General features: G+C 44.7%; 1 protein-coding gene and 1 long non-coding RNA gene across 3 annotated transcripts in view; one reads left to right on the forward strand and one right to left on the reverse strand.

The window, feature by feature from the left end:
- The window catches only part of VPS45 (vacuolar protein sorting 45 homolog), a 430,890-nt gene that overhangs the window by 359,920 nt on the left and 48,613 nt on the right, over positions 1–22,357 (reverse strand). The gene's annotated exons all lie outside the window — the stretch shown is intronic.
- The window catches only part of LOC138268512 (uncharacterized), a 126,748-nt gene that overhangs the window by 81,211 nt on the left and 23,180 nt on the right, over positions 1–22,357 (forward strand). Inside the window, exons 2-4 of the long non-coding RNA XR_011200020.1 lie at positions 48–89; positions 7,505–7,540; positions 17,544–17,579. This is a non-coding gene — a long non-coding RNA (uncharacterized lncRNA). The remainder of the gene's footprint in view (positions 1–47; positions 90–7,504; positions 7,541–17,543; positions 17,580–22,357) is intronic.

The following is a 22,357-nucleotide window of genomic DNA, read 5'->3' on the forward strand; positions in this document are numbered from 1 at the left end:
TTCCTGGTTAAGAAATAACTGTTCCTTTTGTTTATTAAATGTAACAGTGTTGGTTTGCAGTGGGATATGAAACAGACAGCATCAAAAAGGTAACGCTAATATAATTTTGGATATGAATTGGATTTACTGCTAGTATTGTGAGCAATTTTGCACACTCATTTAAATCGCATTTATAAGTTCAATCACAAAAGTACTCTCTGTACAATAGGTAATATTTTCTGACGCTATTATATTTTTGCTTTTTACATTCTGTCTACAAATTAAAAACATTGTCAAGCTCTTCTATTTTTTACGTTGGGAGTCAGTTAGAAAACACTTTGGACTAGGTTCTGGCAGAGGAATTTGGCACTTGTACTGGGACGTTTGCACCACCAACCTGTGCAAAATGGCATCTACACCGTTTGACCTATGCAAATTTACTTCTTGGACATGTTGGTTGATGCAGATGTCATTTCTATACTGGAGCCAAATTACCCAGCATAGGGGCACGTTATATGATCTGGCCACTTGTATTTATGTTTTCATGGTTTTTTTCAAAGAGGATTCAGTTCTACTGCCTGGAGGATTGGCTGGCTTGGAGTTGCTCTGTGCAGACATTTACTATATGAGATTACTTTCCTAAATGGAAAATAAAAAGAAGCATTGACATAGCCAGTTGGTCTTGGTTCCAAATTGCGAAGCTATTGTCTTTGTCATGCTTTTTTCTTTTGCATTTGTCTGTAGCAAGAGTGCACAATTGAATGGGCTTGCACAGTATTAACTACTTTTAATAATTTGGTAAGCTTAAAAAGTTGTGCTTTGCATCTTGAATAAGTTGTTCATCAGCACCCCATATCAGGCAAACAAATAGTCAACGTGTGTTGGTTGCAGATCCTATGCAGACGAAGAAAATGGGTCATGGATCCCATTAATATGATGCTCTTTTCAAACTCTAACATCCTGCTAAGCTGTTATAAATCAGCAATTATTTAGGAAAACAGCTACAAAGTTTACATTAAAGTATGTACTGTTGTCCACTGTTGGATTCTTCATAGATTCACTTGCTTGAGTCATCTACACAATATCTGAAAGAATAATTAAACTGTTCAAGTTGGAATTATTTAGAGCATTCCTTCCTAAACTTAAATTGTCTCCGGAATGGGAGTGGAATACATTTCTGGCCACATTAATGCATCCACCTTTTGAACGAAGTAACAAGGCTTCCTTTCAAAACCTCTCTTTGCAAACAGCTATATTGCTGGCTATTACATCTATTAAAAGAGTGAGTAAACTTCTGGCTTTTTCAGCCAGCCAGTCTTTTTGCATTTTTTCAGAGACATAGCAACGTTGACTACAAATAGAAATTTCTTTCCAAAGTGGTTCCACTTAAATCAAAAGATCATGCTTCCAACATTTTTCACAAATCCCAACACACTAGCAGAAAGAGCCTTGCAGTCCTTGGACATCAAAAATGTCCCAAATATAATCTCCAGCACAAAGGTCTTCATCCAAATGGATCAGCCACCTATTCGTAACTTTAGGATCTAATAATGATAAACTGATAGCAAAGCAAACACTAGAAAGATTAATTGTAGCTTGTATTAGCTTAGCTCAAAATCCATGAACAGACCAATAGTAGACTGGGTCCTCTGTATTAAGTCAAGGTCATCTGCAAGAAAACCACTCAAAAACATCTGCAAGGTAAAAGATGACTCTCGTTCTCATCAAGCACTACTACATCAACATTAAGACCAACAAGGAGATATCTTAGAAGCTGTGTTAAGATAAGCCTCTCATTGCCACCTACAACATTTGTTTTGTATACTCCTTTGATAATCTTAATTGAAGTAGGTGAATCTATGAAAGATCCAGTGCAGGTAAAAAAAAATGTACTTACCTATAGCTGTGGTTCTCCGTATTTGGTATATTTAATAAATTCATATGCAACCCACCCACCTACTCCTTTCTTGAGCTCCAGTAAATTATGTAAGTCTTAACCGGCTAATTTGGCAGTTGAAACCTCAGACTTGGGAAGAGATGAAGGTACTGCTATCTGATTTGCTGGAGGTTGGATCCGATTTTACAGCTAAAGTGCTCCGGTGTGGCTTTCTTCTTTCCGTAAGGACAAGCCAGCGGAAATTTGGTTTGATACAATATGGGACACCCACAGAGCGAAGCTGTAACCTATAGGCTGGAAGTCCATTGAATCTTGTAAATCTTTGGTGGAAACAATGTTGTGAAATAGATGTAGCTTGACCCTAGGGTAGGTCGCTTCCCCGCTGCTGCAGCTCCACCTGCCCAGGCCCCTGCCACCTCTTGTAGGCCGTAGGTGCTCCTTTGCGCTTTCTCCTGTCCATTTCTTCTTTTCTCCTCTCCTTTTAGCTCTCCCCTCGTGAAACTTCTTTGCGCTTCTCCTGTCCATTTCCTCCTTTCTCCTCTCCTTTTGGCTCTCCCCCGTGACCTTCTTTGCGCTCCTTTTGTCCATTTCCTCTTTTCTCCTCTCCTTTTGGCTCTCCCCTCGTGAACCTCTTTGCGTGTCTCCTGTCCATTTCCTCTTTTCTCCTCTCCTTTTGGCTCTCCACCCGTGACCTTCTTTGCGCTTCTTCTGTCCATTTCCTCTTTTCTCCTCTCCTCTTGGCTCTCCCCCGTGGCCATCTTTGCGCTTTCTCCTTTCCATTTCCTCTTTTCTCCTCTCCTTTTGGCTCTCCCCTGTGAATTTCTTTGCGCTTTCTCCTGTCCATTTGTTCTTTTCTTTTTTCCCCTCTCCTTTTGGCTCTCCCCTCGTGAATTTCCCCCTCTACACTCTGCCACTGCACTTTCTCCTCCTGTGTATCTCGCCCCTCTCTCTTCCACTGCGCTTTCTCCTCCTCTGACTTTTCTATTTTTTCTTGCCATCCTCGCCTTTCTCCAGTGAATTTCTTCTTTTTTCTCACATTTTTCACTTTTCCCGCCTCCCCGCTTCCCGCTTTCCCTCTGCCACCCGTGCGGCCCCGCCCCCCCCCCTGCTCCCATTCGTCGCCCTCCCTCCCGCCTCCCAGCTGAACCTCCTCCCCCCTTCTCTCTTATGGCGGCCGCGCCGCGGCACGCCAAAGGCAAGCCTGTCTGCGCCCGTCCGCGACTGGACCGCGCCCAGCGCCAGAACCCCTGGCCCCCAGCGCTCCCAAAACCCCCAGCACAGCTACGACGCCGCCTCCCTCCACGCACTCAACCCCGGACGAACTACCACCTGCTACCAAGCCAGCCCAAAACGCTCCCATGGACCCTTCGCCTGTCATACATGCAAGCACACCTTCCACCGTGACTGCAATCCGTCCACCAGCCCACGCTCCAACAACCACCTCAAGTGCATCCTCATCAACGCACGCTCCGTCCACAAGCACGCCATTGAACTATGGGACGTCCTGGACTCTACCGCACCAGACGTCGCCTTCATCACTGAGACCTGGATGAACGCCTCATCGGCCCCCGACATCGCCCTAGCCATCCCCGACGGCTACAAGATCGCCAGGAAAGACCGCATCAACCAAGTCGGATGAGGAATCGCCATCATCTACAAGAGCTCCATCAACGTCACTACCTCCACCGAAGACACCCTTCTCACTGCCGAACACATGCACTTCCAGATCCACACCAACCCCAGGACCACCCTCAGAGGAACTCTCGTCTACTGGCCCCCTGGACCACGCGCCCTATTCAGCGAATCCATCACAGACTTCATCTCCCGCACGCCCTAGCCTCGACAGACTACATCCTCCTCGGAGACTTGAACTTCCACCTGGAGAAGAACAACAACACCAACACCACCACCCTACTCGCCAACCTCGGTCTCAAGCAACTGGTGAACACCCCCACCCACATCGCTGGACACACTCTCGACCCCATCTTCTCCGCCAGCAACCACGTATCCTTCAGCCACTCTTCCGAGACACACTGGACCGACCACAGATGTGCCCACTTCACCTTCAGACGCAAGACTCACCACCCTCGCACACAACCTATCACCCGCAGACCTTGGAACAAAATCTCCACAGAACAGCTACTCTCCACTCTCAACCATAACCAACCTGCCATCACCTCCGACGCCAACAACGCAGCCCTCAACCTCACACAGTGGATCACCAACTGCGCTGACAACCTTGCCCCCCTCAGACGCCTCCCAAGACAGACCAACATCAGGAAACCTCCATGGTTCACAGATGCCCTCAAAGAATCCAAGAAAATCTGCCGTACCCTCGAAAAAACCTGGCGCAAAGAACACACCGCAGAAAATATGTCAGCCCTCAAAATCACCACCCGCGAACACCACCAGCTGATCCGCGCCACCAAAAGAGCATCCTTCAAAGAGAGACTGGACAAGAACACCCACAACAGCAAAGAACTCTTCAACATCGTCAAAGAGCTCTCCAATCCCAACGCCAGCTCCAACTCCATCACGCCCTCACAAGAACTCTGCAACTCCCTCGCCACCTTCTTCCATCGAAAGATCACCGACCTACACGACAGCTTCGAACCACAGATCCCGCCGACCACCACGGAACTCACAGCTCCAACCATCACCCTCAACGCCTGGACACCCATCAGCGCTGAAGAGACCAGAACTACCATGAACACCATCCACTCCGCTGTGCCCCCTCGGACCCATGCCCACACTACATCTTCAACAAAGCCGACGCCAGCATCGCCCCCTATCTCCAGAGCATCATCAACAGCTCGTTTGCATCTGCCACCTTCCCCGAGAGCTGGAAACACGCAGAAGTCAACGCTCTCCTAAAGAAACCTATGGCGGACCCCAACGACCTGAAGAACTTCCGCCCCATCTCGCTCCTCCCCTTCCCGGCCAAAGTCATCGAGAAGGCCGTCAACAAGCAACTGACCAACTTCCTCGAAGACAACAACCTGCTCGACCCCTCCCAGTCCTGCTTTCGGGCCAACCACAGCACGGAAACCGCCCTCATCGCAGTCACCGACGACATCCGAACCCTACTGGACAACAGAGAAACAACCGCCCTCATCCTCCTCGACCTCTCGGCTGCCTTTGACACCGTCTGCCACCGCACCCTAACAACCCGCCTCCGCTCCACCGGTATCCAAGGACAGGCCCTGGACTGGATCATCTCTTTTCTCTTGGACCGATCCCAAAGAGTCTACCTCCCGCCTTTCCGCTCGGAACCCACCGAGATCATCTGCGGTGTCCCACAAGGCTCCTCGCTCAGCCCCTCTCTCTTCAATGTCTACATGAGCCCCCTCGCCGACATTGCTCGCAAACACAACATCAACATCATCTCCTACGCCGACGACACCCAGCTGATACTCTCCCTCACCAAAGACCCAGCCACCGCCAAAGCCAACCTGCAGGATGGAATGAAAGACGTCGCAGAATGGATGAAACTCAGCCGCCTGAAGCTGAACTCGGACAAGACGGAAGTCCTCATCCTCAGAAACTACCTGTCCGCCTGGGTCGAATCCTGGTGGCCCACGGCCCTGGGCACCGCACCGACCCCTTCAGACCACGCATGCAACCTCGGATTCATCCTAGACCTCCTTCTCACCATGACCAAGCAAGTCAACGCCATCTCGTCTTCTTGCTTCCACACACTTCGCATGCTCCGAAAGATCTTCCGCTGGATCCCAGCCGACACCAGAAAAACTGAGACCCACGCCCTCGTCACAAGTTGCCTGGACTACGGAAACACCCTATACGCAGGAACCACCGCAAAACTTCAGAAACATCTTCAGCGCATACAAAACGCCTCTGCACGCCTCATCCTCGACGTACCCCGCCACAGCCACATCTCCGCCCACCTGAAACACCTGCACTGGCTACCCGTCAACAAAAGGATCACCTTCAGGGTCCTCACCCACGCACACAAAGCACTCCACAACAAAGGCCCCGAATACCTCAACCGTCGCCTCACCTTCTACACGCCCACCCGTCAACTTCGCTCCACCAGCCTCGCTCTTGCCGCCGTCCCTCGCATCCGCCGAACCAACGCTGGAGGGAAATCCTTCTCCTACCTGGCAGCCAAGATGTGGAATTCCCTCCCTGCCCACCTCAGGTCCACCCAGGACCACCTCGCCTTCCGGACGCGTCTCAAGACCTGGCTCTTCGAGCAGCAGTGACCCCCCCCCCCAGCGCCTTGAGACCCTCACGGGTGAGTAGCGCGCTTTATAAATACCTTGATTGATTGATTGTCCAGGTAAAGTTCAATGTTTTTGAGTGTAGATGCACACTGCTTTATTAACATTGATTAACAAGTGTTTGCAACCTAATTATCAGGAATAATTCAAGCATATGAATCTATGAAAGACACCAATGCAGTGGAATCATTGATACAAGAAGTAACTTTTTCCTTTTGTGATAGGATGCTACAAGGGTAGGCGGAGTCACCAGTTAATTTGCTACTAGGCTCATAAAAAGTCTAACAAAGAAAGATGAAGAGTACTCAATTTGTTCTGTTTGAGTTCTGGGGGCACCAATGGCCCCCACATTTGAGAGTCTCTTTATCCAGAGACTTTCAGGCCTAATCTCAGATTGAGAGACAGTAGTAGATGTGAAAGTTTTCTTTGGATGCTTCCAGCTCTGGGTTTTTATGTTTTCCTGTAAGTGTTGTTGGATCGTTGGGTGTCTTGGGTTCTGAGAGGCTGTTGAGCAGCCCAGTATAAAAAAAAGTGTACTGAAATGTTCATTGGAGTTGTTATTACGAAAGTTAGATAAAGTTAATAGATCTGGCTTTTCAGTAGTGAAAGGCAGAATTTCAACATATTGGTGGTAATGCGATTAAATGTCCCGGTGTATTGAAATATTAATTTGCATTGCTTATTGAAGTGTGACCCCCATTAGAGAAAGTCTATAGGCCTGATTTTTTTTATAACGATCAACCTTCGCATTATTTGCTATAGACATGTCCAAATGCCTAGAGCAAACGAGCACAAGCATACAAACCTTATTGATGCCTCCGATTTATGGGGTCTCATCTGGATTTAGTTAGTTGACCACTGTGACCTTCTTTTAGCATACCCCTGTTGTTTCCAAGGCCCTTTAGAAGTGGCTATAGTTGATTTTTCCACCTGCTATTTTGTACATATTTCAATTTTGTGCTTAGGATGTATTTGTGGGTGCATTCAAATAGTCTGCCTTTTTAAAAGAAAGAGCTGTGTGTTTTGAAATTGATTTATTGGTATTTCTGGAATTGCCGAGTTATTGGTTTCTAACCCACAGTTCCTCCCGAGACAGCCCTGGTCTGCTGTGCCTTACCACCTTGAGAGTCAGTGCTACTTATACTTCCTCAGTTTGAGTCATGAAATATGGTGGCCACCGGACATGAGTGGGGGGTTAGCGGGAGACCCCCTTTGATTCATTTGGGGGTAAATAACTAGGGCTGCCCTGGGCCTCTCAACTCAGATTTCTCACAATAGACAACATAGTTTGCTGTACTGCCTTTTGAAAAAAAATAAGATTAATATTACTGTTTACTTGGTATAATTTGAGACTGCATTATTAACCTATTATTTTGCACTTATTTAGCACTCAGACTGAGGAACGGAATCCAAAAGAGAGAAGGTAAGATTACTTATAGATTTAGGTCTTATCAAACAAATGCAAGTAGTAGGGCCATGCGTAGTTGTCATTGTGGGGAATAATTTTTGGATAGTTTTACACTTACAAATTGTCTGTGTTGTGTGTTGCAGTCAAACTACTGTAGTTCATTTGCCGGTGGATTGTATTCACTATCCGATTTAGTGGCATTTACTATCTTTGCCGCTTTAATCTGGCCCTTATGAAATTCGCATTTTGTACAGTTGGTACAAACATTGATTGATTGATTGATTGTTGAGGAGTAGTGGCCCTGCTTACGGGTTATCGAAAGATGTGTAGCATCAGGTGCTGTGCATTGTGGCAAAAGATCAAGAAGCAAAAGACACATTAGCGTTGTGATGTTACTGTACGGTGGTGTGCTGTACAGCAGTCCACACTCATTCATAAACATGGCACTGCGAGCCTAAAACTACAAATTCGAATGGTCGATTCCAGATGAATAATTCATAAACTGGGTAAATGTACTGATAATATGTATTCATGAGAAACGAGTCTAAGTTACTTTGAGTCCTCCAGTGATCAGATCGGCCAGCCATTAACATAGACTAATGTAGAGACACTTGCTTAAAGTACAGTAATAATTACCTATAGCATAACAGAAAAATGCAATAACGGAAGGTTTTCCACGTGATTCGTACTTCAGTTCAAAAGGACAGTGTTAGAGTACCTTGTGAAAGAATCAACCATGTAAACAAAAACATTATTGGAGGAACAGAGGTAGAAGTCACCCTGCTTCATATACTCAGGCTGTACCACGACCTGTGTCGTTGAAGGTAATCATGTCTCCTCCCAGGAATTGCTGACAAAACCAAGGTGGCATGTGTTCCAACCCTCACAGTTTTCAATTAAGGTGATGTGCAGTCCTCTGCTCCTTCCTTTCGGACTTGTCACGTCTATGCCTGAGTGCGATATAAAATCTGTTTTTCTCTGGCAGTCAGGTATGATCTGACATTTGTGTATTTAATCACCAATCCCTGAACCTCATATTCTCTTTGAGTTATTTAATCACAGTTTATTCCTCTTGTTGATCAATGACACATTGACACAGATGAGTTGGTTGATAAAGTCAGCACTGTTTTGGGGTGCAGATAACGGTACTGTCAAACCGATCAGTGGGTTTTAACTTTGATTAAGGACTTGATTTTTATCTTAACGGAGAGGGAACTTGGTGGTAAGGGACACTGAAAACAGCTCAGTGGCTGTCTGGCCATGGTAGAACCTCCCATGGCAGGGGGTATTTTTTTATTTTATTTTCAAGACAATTTTTGTAAATAAAAAAAGAATTGTAACTGTGCCGTACGACTCATGTTTGACAGAGTCGTCTGGTAAAGTTACAATGTATTGGCCGGAACTGCCTTGACAGTGGTTCCAATCAATGCTTGAAATGTCTGCCGGGCTGATGGACATTTCAAAATATGCCAGTCGGCACCTCCTCGAGGGCGAGAGAGTAATTTAGTCCATTGCCCTGGCAGAGCACAGGCAGACCTTCCAAATTTAAATTTGCCCCTGAGTTCTTTGTAGAATTTCTTGTTGATCTTGCTGATGCGGTTGTCCAGTATCTCAACACCTAGATCTCTGTGGTAGTCTGTAGTTCTTGTGAAGGAAGGAGCACCTGCAGCTATCCGTATAGCCTTGTTTTTGCATAGATTTCCAATACTTTTCCCAGTAAACGGTCCACACCATGGAAGCACATGATATTGTAGGTCAGATAATAGCAATGATTGTGTGCACCTTTTGTCCACATAGGCTGTGATTTTATACTCAGGAGTGGGTACTGTGCTACCAGTCTGATTATATTTTCTCAATATGGTTTCTCTAGCTGAGTTTAGAGTAAATTGTCACCTGTAGACAGGAGCTGCTGTTTTACCACTTTATTATCTTTCCATTGAGGCAGACCTGTGGAAGCACTTAATCTTTTTTCTGGTGAATAATGTTGCTGTTGTTACTCTAGTATTGTAACTTTCATAGATTCACATGCTTGAATCCTTCCCCGTCGTCGAGATGGGAGCCCCCGGTACATCAAAACAGCTGTGTATATATATATATATATATATATATATATATATATCAATCAAACCAAGGCCCTTTCAGGGATAGAGTGACGCATAAATTATGCAAAACACAAAGGAGAACTCTGGGAAGTTCCCAATTTTAGGTGGAGAGCTGCTCTAGTAAGGAGCACCCTGCAACACCAGCGACACTCTAGATTTGCTCACCTCAAATGTCTGCTTATCTAGCAAAGTCTTTAAGCATAGGATTAGCACAGTGCTATCCTCGCCGAGCTAGATAGTGACAAAGTCTTTTGCAATTTGTACAGCAAAATCTTTAAGCATAGGATTGACATAGTGTCATCCTTGCCGAGCTGTAAAATGACAAAAGCCATTTACCACTCCAGGCACAGTATTACAGCTTTGGACTGGTCAAATGCCGTCCAAGCCAACCTGGAATGAGTAAAGCAACCCCTGTGCCCATCGCCTCTCCTTCATCGATGCTGCCGCCTGTGAGACTGTTGACATTGACTCTTTCGTCGTCGTTTTCCTCGTCAGTGAGGATTTCTCCAGCTATGCCGTCGACGATGCTGATTGCGTCGATGATGCCGTCGGTGATTCCGACAAGTGTGCCGGCAACGTGTTGCCATCGTCGATCCCGTCGACGATACCGTCAATGAGGCTGAAAGCACATAAAAAGTCTGCCTTCCTTTCTTCTATATTGTCATCTCCAGGTACGGTTTCAGCTTTGGTACCTACGCATTTACTGGAGCAAGAGGACTCAGATGATGAGGGACCTTTCAGGGTTGTTCATAGCCCATCAGAACTATACGTCAAGTGCCAGGATCTGGAGGAGGACACCCAGCATGATCCACACTCTTACTATCCGCAAACTCACCAGTATCCTTATCAGGAGCAGATGGTTTCTTTACCAGGATCTCTCATAGCTGATCTACAACTCATGTTAGATGACTACAGAAGGGGTTCCCCCCAGCTGATTTGGGAGTTCAGCAGCCTGTTGTGCCTTCTACTCCGGTCCATCCAGGGGTCCAATCTTATGTACCTCCGCAGACACCGATTTCCATACCTACGCAGGATGTGTCTTCCTCGGATGATGATGATGGCAGAGAAGAGGGGGAATTACCGGATGCAATAACGGAATGGGATGACTACTAAATTCCTACTCCCTCGTCGCCCTCTCCGGTTCCTGTTGATTCCCCTCCTGGTGACATCGGTGGCTTCCACAACCTGCTGGAAAGAGCTTCTAAAAGGTTTGAGTTGCCCATGCCCACAAAGCAGATGGACTGCTTTTTGTATGACTTTAAGGAGCCATTTCATAAGAGTGTTAAATCTATGCCGATTGTGGACTATATCTGGAATGAGGGCATTAAAGTTATGAAAAACCCGGCCACGGTCATCCCGGTTCTACCTCACCTTGACAAAAAGTATAAGGCGCCTGAAGACTCTCCGGTTTGCCTCATGGGCCATCCCAGACCCCTCAGTTATTGCCCAAGCGGCACAACCCAGATCTAGGAACCCTTCAGCGCCAATTTCTGCCCCCCACCGGACAAGGAGGGTAGGAGATTAGACAACATAAGAAAACGCTTTTCCTTAATGGCTTCGCTTATTATAAGGGTTTCTAATTCTCTGGCCATCATAGGCAGATACGATAGGCAGCTGTGGGCTGACATTGCACCCTATTTAGATCAACTGCCTGAAGACTCTAAATTAGAAGCCAGGAAAGTCTTGCTGGAGGGGAGAGGTCTTCTGCAGAAATCATAGATTGTGCTATGGACATTGCCACCACGGCTTTCCGTCAGATGGCAGGTTCTGCAGTTCTCAAAAGGCAGGTTTGGCTTCGAAGGACTTCATTTAGACCTGAGGTCCAAAACAAGATTCTTGACCTACCTTTTGATGGTGAAGCCCTTTTCGGAAAGCAGATTGATGATGCGCTTCAGGCGATTTCGACAGACACTGACACGGCCAGGTCCCTTGGCATCCTGCAGTTTAAAAGACAGCCTTTCTGAGGAGCTAGATGCTGAGGTTACTCATCATATAGACCAGGCTTTCAACAGTACAGATATCCTTCTGCCTCTGCGGCATCTCATTCCTTTCGCCCTCAGTTCCAGCAGAGAATGCCTCAACAGGCAGCGTAATCCTGAGCTTCCCAGAGAGGAAAGGCTGGGAGGCAACCGAAAGATACAGGCCGTAGGCAATGACTTGCTATCGTCTCCGACTACGAACCTTCCCTTGCGCTCAAGACTAGGGGGAAGGATTTCTCTCTACTTCCAAAATTGGCAGAAGATAACATCAGACCAATGGGTCCTAAATCTCATCCAGTTTGGCCATACCCTAGAGTTCTTACACCGCCCTCCTACGAAGCCTCCCCTTCCTCAGAAGTTGAAACACTTGAATCTACTCAAGCAGGAGGTCGAGTCCATGCTTCTCGAGGGAGCTATAGAAAGGGTTCCGCATCAGGAGAGGGGAGAGGGTTACTTCTCCCGATTCTTCTTTGTCCGAAAAAAGCAGAAAAGTTAGCGTCCAATTCTAGGCCTCAGGGACCTCAACACTTATCTCAAGAAACAATCATTCCGTATGATCTCCCTGTCAGACATTCTGTCCCTTCTAAATTCGGGGCATGTCATGGCCACCCTCGATTTGCAGGACGCATATTTCCATATCCCTATTCATCCCTCCCACAGAAGGTATCTCAGATTTGCAGTAGCCGGAGACCATTTTCAGTTCAAAGCCTTGCCCTTCGGCCTGAAATCGGCCCCCAGGATCTTCACCAAGTGCTTGGCTCCAGTGGAGGCTTTCCTCAGAAGACAGAACCATCAAGTCTTCCCGTATCTGGACGATTGGCTGGTCGAAGCCAGATCCAGATCTCAGGTGCAGAGGTCCACGAGAGCTTGTATCGAGCTGTTCACGAACCTGGGCCTAACGGTCAATCGCGAAAAGTCAGCATTCCAGCCCTTAAGGAGAAGATTTTTTTCTAGGGGCAGTACTGGACACTTCCACCAGCAAGGCAGCCCCTACAGAGGACAGACAGAGAAAGTTCATTTCCCTTGCGAAGGGTTTACAAAAAAGAAAGTGCATTTCAGTTCGCCTCTTCAATTCCTTTTTAGGAATGAGGTCGTCCTGCATTCCTCTGGTGCCTTTCTGCCGTTTAAGAATGAGACCCCTACAGGAACAGTTAGATCTTCAATGGGCACAGTCCACGGGGTCTTCCGACGATATCATCAGGATAACAAACCCCATAATATCCTCTCTAGCTTGGTGAACTCAGGACTCTCACTTAGCAAAGGGGCTTGCCTTTCTTCCTCAGCAGGCACCTTGGGTAATAACTACAGACACTTCTCTTGAGGGATGGGGTGCTTTCCTCCAGCACCTACAAGTCGAGGCAAATGGAAGCCACATCAGAAAATCTTTCACATCGATTACCTCAAATTGAAGGCTGTTCGATTAGCGCTGTGCGCTTTCCTCCCAAAGATAGGAGGTTCCTTGGTTCCCATCCGGATGGACAAAACAACGACAATGCATTATATCAACAAGCAGGGTGGAACCAGGTCTCTACTCTTATCAAGAGAATCTCAGCGCGTATGGGAATGGTCTATCAGCCACAAAGTAAACCTTCGAGCGGAGCACGTCCCAGGAGTACAGAACATTATTGCGTATTCCCAAAGCAGGTCACGGTCGTCCAGCCACGAAAGGGAATTAGACCAAGGAGTTTTGAATCAGCTCTTCGCCCAATGGGGGAAACCGAGCCTGGATCTCTTCGTCACTCCGCAGAATGCGAAATGCCAGTTGTAGGAAGTTGTCTCTGTATGTACTATTTCAAAGTAAGAAATAGCATGCACAGAGTCCAAGGGTTCCCCTTAGAGGTAAGATAGTGGCAAAAAGAGATAATTCTAATGCTCTATTTTGTGGTAGTGTGGTCGAGCAGTAGGCTTATCAGAGGGTAGTGTTAAGCATTTGTTATACACACACAGGCAATAAATGAGGAACACACACTCAAAAGACAATTCCAGGCCAATAGGTTTTTATATAAAAAAATATCCTTTCTTACTTTATTTTAAGAACCACAGGTTAAAGATTCACAAACAATACTTTAAATTAAAGGTATTTTACTTAGGAACTTTAGGAACTTTGAATTGGCAAAATAGCATATACAGTTTCAGGTCAGCAGTCCTTCTTTGTCTTCAGGTTGCAGGAATCTATCTTGCTTGGTTCTGGAGGCCCCTAAATACTCGATTTAGGGGTGTGTTTAGGTCTGGGGGGTTAGTAGCCAATGGCTACTAGCCCTGAGGGTGGCTACACCCTCTTTGTGCCTCCTCCCTGAGGGGAGGGGGGCACATCCCTAATCCTATTGGGGGAATCCTCCATCTGCAAGATGGAGGATTTCTAAAAGTCAGAGTCACCTGAGCTCAGGACACCTTAGGGGCTGTCATGACTGGCCAGTGACTCCTCCTTGTTTTTCTCATTATCTCCTCCGGTCTTGCCGCCAAAAGTGGGGCCGTGGCCGGAGGGGGCGGGCAACTCCACTAGCTGGAGTGCCCTGGGGTGCTGTAACAAAGGGGGTGAGCCTTTGAGGCTCACCGCCAGGTGTTACAGTTCCTGCAGGGGGATGTGAGAAGCACCTCCACCTAGTACAGGCTATGTTACTAGCCACAGAGTGACAAAGGCACTCTCCCCATGTGGCCAGCAACATGTCTGGTGTGTGGCAGGCTGCTAAAACTAGTCAGCCCACACTGGTAGTCGGTTAAGGTTTTGGGGGCATCTCTAAGATGCCCTCTGGGGTGTATGTTACAATAAAATGTACACTGGCATCAGTGTGTATTTATTGTGCTGGGAAGTTTGTACCAAACTTCCCAGTTTTCAGTGTAGCCATTATGGTGCTGTTGAGTTCGTGCATGACAGACTCCCAGACCATATACTCTTATGGCTACCCTGCACTTACAATGTCTAAGGTTTTGCTTAGACACTGTAGAGGCATAGTGCTCATGCACTTATGCCCTCACCTATGGTATAGTGCACCCTGCCTTAGGGCTGTAAGGCCTGCTAGAGGGGTGATTTATCTATACCTGTAGGCAGTGTGAGGTTGGCATAGCACCCGGAGGGGAGTGCCATGTCGACTTAGTCGTTTTATCCCCACTAGCACACACAAGCTGGCAAGCAGTGTGTCTGTGCTGAGTGAGGGGTCCCCCGGGTGGCATAAGACATGCTGCAGCCCTTAGAGACCTTCCCTGGCATCAGGGCCCTTGGTACCAGAGGTACCAGTTACAAGGGACTTACCTGGATGCCAGGGTGTGCCAATTGTGGAAACAAAAGTACAGGTTAGGGAAAGAACACTGGTGCTGGGGCCTGGTTAGCAGGCCTCAGTACACTTTCAAATCATAACTTGGCATCAGCAAAGGCAAAACAGTCAGGGGGTAACCATGCCAAGGAGGCATTTCCTTACAAGTGCCCATTCAGGACATCTGCAGGGCAGCCACGTGGAAGTCTGTACATACTTTCGCAAGGCATTACTGTTTGGAAGAAGCTCAGCAAGCTGATATGGTGGTAGGACAGGCAGTGTTGCGACATCTTTTCCAGTAACTGTGAGCTGTTGTAAGTTCTTTTTCCTGCCAGCCCAGTTTAATTCAACAACATTGCATAGGTTTGTTTTTTCCTTTACAGCTCTCATATTAATTGTTTTACCTTTTTTAAGGTAATGTTCTATTATCTTAGTTATTGTTTACATAACATGCTATTCTTTCCTGGGTAATCTTTTAATTGAACATTTTGCTGATATTGCTATGTTCCAGGGTGCATAGATATGGATATATATGTTTGTGGGCATGTATCATTAAGTATAGATTTCGAGTAATGTTATGCAATGTGCTTCATTACTGCTTGATCTTCTGATTCAAGCATGTGAATCTATGAAAGTTCCAATACTGGAGTAAGAAAATAAGTTACTTACCTGTAACTGTAGTTCTCCAGTACTGGAATCTTTCATAGATTCACATGTAACTACAGTTACAGGTAAGTAACTTTTTTCTTTTACTGTATTGAGTTTTATTTGCCAGTAACTGTACCAGCCAGAGAGTCTGCAAAAGGATATTTCAAGTTTCTTAGCCATGTCCTTTCACTGAAAGATGACAGCAGCGTCATTTATGTAAGTGTGAAGCATGTCTTCTTTAAGTCTGTAGGATATCAGTTTTAAAAAGATTGAAGCAAAATGTTTCAATAGTTGATCCTTGAGGTACCCCAGCAACGATATGATGTACTGTGGATTTCTCTCACATTGTTAAATGGAAGGTACATTCTGCCAGCTAGCTAGTCAGCAGGTTTACCAGGCAGCTTCCAAATTTTAGATTAGTGTACTTGTAGATCAGTCCTGTGTGTGGTACTTGATCGAAGGCTTTGGCTGCATCCAGAAAAGCTATTTGAGTTGATTTGTTAATGTTAAACCCATTGCTTATAATGTCCGCCTCTCTGTTTAGTTGACGTTCTGTCCAGAACCCAAACAGTTCTTTTGAGACTGTGTTTTCTAGATGCAAAGTCACTGAGGTGGACATTAATGGCCTTTTCGAGGAAATTGAGCAAGGCAGGCAGCAAACTTATAAGGCATCAGTTTGCAGGATCTGTCAGTGATTTCTGAGATTTAAAAAATTTGATGGCTCTCCCTTCTTTCTAGACGTTAGTGAAGTACTAGTGCTGCATATATATATATTAAAGATTGCAGCATGACAATCCTTCACTGCATTTGGGAGTGTCTTGATGGCCAGGTTAGTTATTACATCTCTTGTTTGGTGCCTTGCTGTTTTCCAGTTTATTTATAAGACTAAGCCCATTATTCCTTGAGTATCCTGCAACGTATGCAGCTTCTGGTTCGGGTGGGTGCTCCAAGACATGTTTAGCGATTTCTCATTCTACTACTGTTGTCAGTTTGCTAATAAATGTTAACAAAGGTCCCATGGGTCTCACTTATCATTTGTACCATTCAAGCGGTCCCTGGTACTATGATCAATCTAATTTAATTTGGGCTGTGAACATAACAATTATTCGTTGAAAGCACACACAGTTGTCTGAACCACTCTTGTATACTTCACAGAGATATATTATTTGTATCAGAAAAAATGTTTAAACTTGAAAAAAGTTAGTAAAAATATTTTATAGTAAATGTCTATGTACATTATTTATTTTATTTTTTAATGTAGAACACCAGAAAAATACTGCCACTCAATTAACTTAATTGGGATTAACTTCTATTGTATTTTATTACAATTTAATCATACATTAATTTTTTAATTAAAAAAAGTTTTAACATTTTATAATTAAATAATAAATGCTATATTTGTATATATCGTTTTAACATTAAATTATAGTTATTTATATCTTTTACTGTTTTAAATATCCCTACCCTCATTATTTTCTATGGGAATGTGTTGTAGTATCAAAGGTTAGCCATGTGAGGTGCTGGACTTACAACAGTTTATTTTTGTTGGCAGTAGTAACTTACCCTTATATATATATATATATGTCTCCACCTCATGTTTAAGGGGTTGAAGATTTGTACATCTATACTTTTGAGTAACTTCACACTTTGATTTTGTGAATAGCCAAAAACAGTAAACTTAAGCAAAAGCGTAAGAGTGAAATTGCAGGTGAAAATTACTCACAAGTGTAGTTACCTTTATGAACAGCCCGATACATATGTGAAGAACATTGCTGTTTTATTTTTTGGGGTTTTGTGTCAGGAATACAAAAACATTGTCAAGTAAGTCGATTTTGACGCCCACCGGAAATTGCAGTTTCACCAGAAGATTGGTGGTAGTTCACTGGTGGGTCAGTGAAAGCATGACCTCTGTCAGCACGCTGACCTTCTCTCTTACTTAAATAAGTCCGGCAGGCACTTACAGTTAACAAATTATTTCACTAGTCTGAAAATGTTGCCTAAGTAAAGACTAAAGTTTGTTTGCTTTTTAATTTTGTAGGGATGTCTCAATACAGACATTGGAAGAAGAAATCAGGTAGTACAATACTTTTAATACAACAGTCTGCTAATTAGTGTTAATTTAGAAAACCCAGAAATAGAGTCACTTATGCATATATACATTACTCTTGAATGTGGTTACCGTTGTGTGGTTTTATTCTGTAGCCTTTCGGGGAAGTGTTTTGCTGTCAGCACTGATGACTGCAGAGCTGTTCTTTTGTTGTTCTTATGTTGTGATTGCTCTTAAATGTGGACTACAGGGAAAATGAGCAGAGCTACATTTGTGTATTCCACTATCTAATATTCTTTTTTGAAGAAAGCTTCCTCGTCAAGGGACTGGTATGGTTTTGGTATCGATTAGTGATAGAATCTCATCTGTTGGTAAACAGTATCTACCTTCTTGTATGCACTGTGATCTTTGATGTTTCTTATCTTTTAGTGGAAGAAAGTTGCAGAGTTTTTCTCCCTGTGGAAAGAAGGATGTTCAACCTGTGTACATCTTCTTGAAGCATTTAATGATGAGTGGTTGTGGAAATCCAAAGCATAGTAATATATTCTGTGCGTATTGCTTGGACAAAGATGATTCTAGTTCCATTAATGGCCCTGTAGGCAATACAGAGTATCTTGAAGGAGGAGCTTCTGGTCAGAGCAAGCAAGTGGTGTGGCTTAAGGACTGGAGAGGTCTGGTTTGGTGAGTGTAGTAATTGCTTGGCTGTTGCATTTTCATTTTAAGTAGTGCTTCCAGTAGATTACTTTTGCTCCCATGTGTCATCTGTTTGCATTCCGGATGTGGCAGAATCCAGTCAGGGGTGGACAGAAACATCTGTAGAACACCTGAGTGCAAGAATATTATTCTCAGGGTTTGCCTGGTTAAAACTGTGCTTCCGATTTGTTTATTCGGATCTTTCATATAGTCACATGCTTGTATATTATCTTTTATCTCTGGGAACCCTTACTACTCTCTCTTAACACAGAAGTGTGTGTGCGTGTATATATACACTCACATTACATTGAAAGAGTCACAGGGTATGTGGCCCATCCAAATAATTTTCTGACACAAACTGTTGGAAATAAGGTGGAGAGAATCAGAGCTTTAACTCCCTAGAGAGTCTTCAACTGTTAGATTTTCTACCAGCTGTGAAGCTGACTACTGTGAAGCTGACTACAGTCAGCCTTCAGAGTTTTGTTATTTCATCAGAAACCTGTGATCATTTTCTTCTTCAGTTTAGTAAACAATCTTTTTTCCAGGATCCTTACCACCTTGGGCTGCTTGAGGTAAGCAGTTTGCCTGCCTCCTTTATGGCTGATTGCCCCTGTGACTTTCTGATGGCTGAAACGTTCTCAAGATCGTTTTTCAAGCCATGTTTCTCAAGTGGAGCCAAAACGTGTATACAGAAAAGCCTCACAAAAGATACGTGTACTTTCTACACAAATCTGACCATTTAGGAGAGAACTGACATTGCTGTGACATTTGAAAGAGTTTAAACTCCTATACCCTTTACAACAGAAACAGTAGTCATCTTCAAGGCTTGTGCACTGCGTTCTTGGTGCTGGCTCTCTGAAAATAATGGATTTGATCAGAGCCTCCTGCTCCAAGATGCTTTTAATCCCCATGTCTCTTCAGTTGCCTCTAAGTCGCAGATCTTTGGGTTTGCCGGTATGTCGCTGGAGAAATAAAATTTTCCTAGATCTATGAGCTGTACTTTGATTCTGCATCCACAGCCATGTTGAGGATAGTACGGTTCGTGAAAAAGTTCAAGAATTACTTGTTGAGGAACCCTGAAGGCCCCACCATCTCCTTCCAAACCACCATCAAAAACACCACCCACAATAACCTCATCCATAGTAACATCATCTTTGACTGAGGATTCTCTCTTTGGCGGCTGGCTTGAAAAGACCCTTATCATTGATGATTTCATTAATGATAACCATATTACTGTCGACTACATTGCTGACAACTGTTCTGTTGACAATGATCTCATCCAGAACAGCGTTTTCTTTTCTGATGCACAGTCAAGTTTCAGCAGCTATACTTTTGCTGTCAATGATACTGCCTATTCGTATTACTCTAGAACCTCAAACTGAGGTCTTGAGGAACTGAGAACTGCATTGTTGAAACTTTTACCCCATACCAATGGATTCATGCAATGACTATTGACACAATCATTCTGCGGATATTGATCCTCATGAACTAGATGCACACTTTGCCCCAGAGTACTCTGAAGATGAGGGTGATCACTCACACTGCCCCATAATTTAGCTAGGCAGTCCAGTTTCTTCATCATAGAATCTTCATTGATAGTCATAAAAGATAGAATAATTAACCACTGCATCTGTGGTCCCCAGAACACTTCAATTCGATATTTTTATATGGAATTATAAACACAGGCTGACATTATCCATATGTCAATATAAGGTGCAGCACCTTCCAGAAGCCTATCCAAGGTAAGATTTTTCTGAAATGTGGATGGGTGTTTGCTTTTAAAACTACATTGCAGTATTTGAAATTTAAAAACAAATAAAAACTGTCTATCATTGACTGCAAAGTGCAGCTTACTAGGCTTACATTGTAAAGCTGTGAAGAAAAGAAACCAATGTCTCTTAAGAGTCCAGAAGCTTCCACTACCCATGATGCATTTTACTGCGAGTTAGCTCCCACTGCCAGCTCGTGCAAAAAGGATCCTAGGAAATCTAGAGGTTTTCAAACCTTTGTTTTCTACATAGAACTTTCTCTCAGGAAACAGTTTCTTACTGCTTTTCTCAAAATCTACAGATAACATCTATGTAGTACACCTATATCTGATGCATACTTCTACCTGCATATTACTCTCTGCTCTAATATCCCAGGCGTCAGACTGGATCTGAAAACTTTCGATAGTTGTTCCATGCTGGTAGAGGGTGCCTGCTCTACACAGGCACCAGAGATCATACCATTGCGGCTTCCCTGGAGCCATAAGACGTCCTAACATCAATTCCTTTTTCCCCGAACCTTCAGTGCTGATCTCGTGCTTGCTGTCTATCGAGAGTTTTCACTGAGCACACATTTCCTCACAAATATTCTAGGTGCAATGCTATGCATGTCCCATCCACCCCACCTAAACTTTTGGGGTTTAAGCCTTGTCAGGATGTAATGGACAGATGTCTTTAAAGACCCACACTCCTTTTGTTTGTGGTGCTTAGGATCAGATAATGATTCTCTTTTCTCTGACTCCTGCCTCAGAATTCACCCCTGGGACATAAAGGAGAGGGAGGCCATGGTATTCATGGCTAGGGTCCAGGACGATTGTTCACGTCGTTCCAGGCCTCAAATTAAGTCACCCTCTCCTTCTTCTAAGTCATCAAGGCGTAAGAAGCACAAGAAGCTTAACTTAAGAAGCAACATTGTTTTTCTCCTCCAGGTAAGCCTCCTCATCATCCTACAGCTCGTGAGGGTACTTCAGAACTGGCATTGGGGCCCATTCATCTGGCAGATACGGCACTGGTGGCTTCACTAACTACGGCCCGGTACCCTCTGGTGTGCCTCAAGGCTCTATGGGACAATATGAGATATCTTTCTTTATGCCCCTGGCTTGCTCTTGGTTCCGTATGAGTTTCAACCCAAAGTCAGGCCGTGGTCGACTTTTTCCCTGGTGCATACGTACACAGCATGACAGGATTTGGGCCCCCTCCTCCTTCTATAACACCGCACCATTTCAAACTCTCCCAGCTCTAGGCCTGACACATTCAGCACTGATGGCCCAAGACATGGCTTCACCAAAGAGTTTCCACATGAAGTCAGGACATGGTCGTCTTTCTCCCTGGCACATACTTATATGGTGCAACAGGGTTTGTGCCATCTTCATCTTCTGTGCCACCCCACCATTTCGATCCCTGCCAGTTCTAGGTTTGACACCATCAGCACTGATGCCCCAGGACATGGATTCACCAAAGGATACTGATAGTGGAAAAAGAGGCCCACATGTGATGCCAGACAGCTCCCTCAGTACTAGCAAGCCATATGTGTTTTCTTTGGCTCTTACTCAGAACCAGTGGACGACCAAGATACTGATGACAGTGGCAAAGGGTACTGCTCACCTTTAGATGCTGAGAATCCCTTGGGCCTTGAGACGGCTAGTGATGTAAGCACATCTCATGAAATGTAAATGGAGTTTTCTTCTGGTCCTCCTTCTCCAGACGTTTCTCCTTTTCAAGCTGTGATCCGAAAAGCAGATGAGGTGTTGAAAGTACTTTGCCTGCTGTGACAACTAAGCTAGTTACCGATGTGCTTAAGTTAGCAGCCCAAGCAACAGAGACCCTGATGAAGTTTTGCTGGATCTTATTATGACAGCCTGGGAGAAACCGACTTCAGACAAAGCAATTGATGCACCACAATTTTCTACACCATCTGGTGCTGGTGAAGTCATCAAACAGATTGTGCCACTGGTCGTACAGAGTCAGGACAGGACCTAATAACTGTTGTAAGGCACCCAATTAAAATATGTTGCAATTTTCTTAAGCATGGTTTCCCAATCCAACTCCCTCCAAACTTGGACCAGTCAGATTGTGGTGTCTCCCTCGAGCAGGTAAACTCACCTTGTTCTCATCACCGGACAGAAGCGCAAAAGCTATTTTCTAGACTCCGTGATACCGGAAGATCTTTTCACATCTGGACACATGGTGTAAATCACAACAGATTTCTCATTAAAATGATCTACTCTTAACATTTCTGTAAGCAAAACCATGGGCTAAGCTGCTCTTCTAGTTATTTAAGATGATCTTGCTCCTGTATTGGAAAGAAAAACATGAAAGCACATTTTGAAACTATGTTATGTTAGC

The sequence above is a fragment of the Pleurodeles waltl genome, chromosome 12, assembly GCF_031143425.1.
Source record: "Pleurodeles waltl isolate 20211129_DDA chromosome 12, aPleWal1.hap1.20221129, whole genome shotgun sequence".
In the NCBI taxonomy this organism is placed as follows: Eukaryota; Metazoa; Chordata; class Amphibia; order Caudata; family Salamandridae; genus Pleurodeles; species Pleurodeles waltl.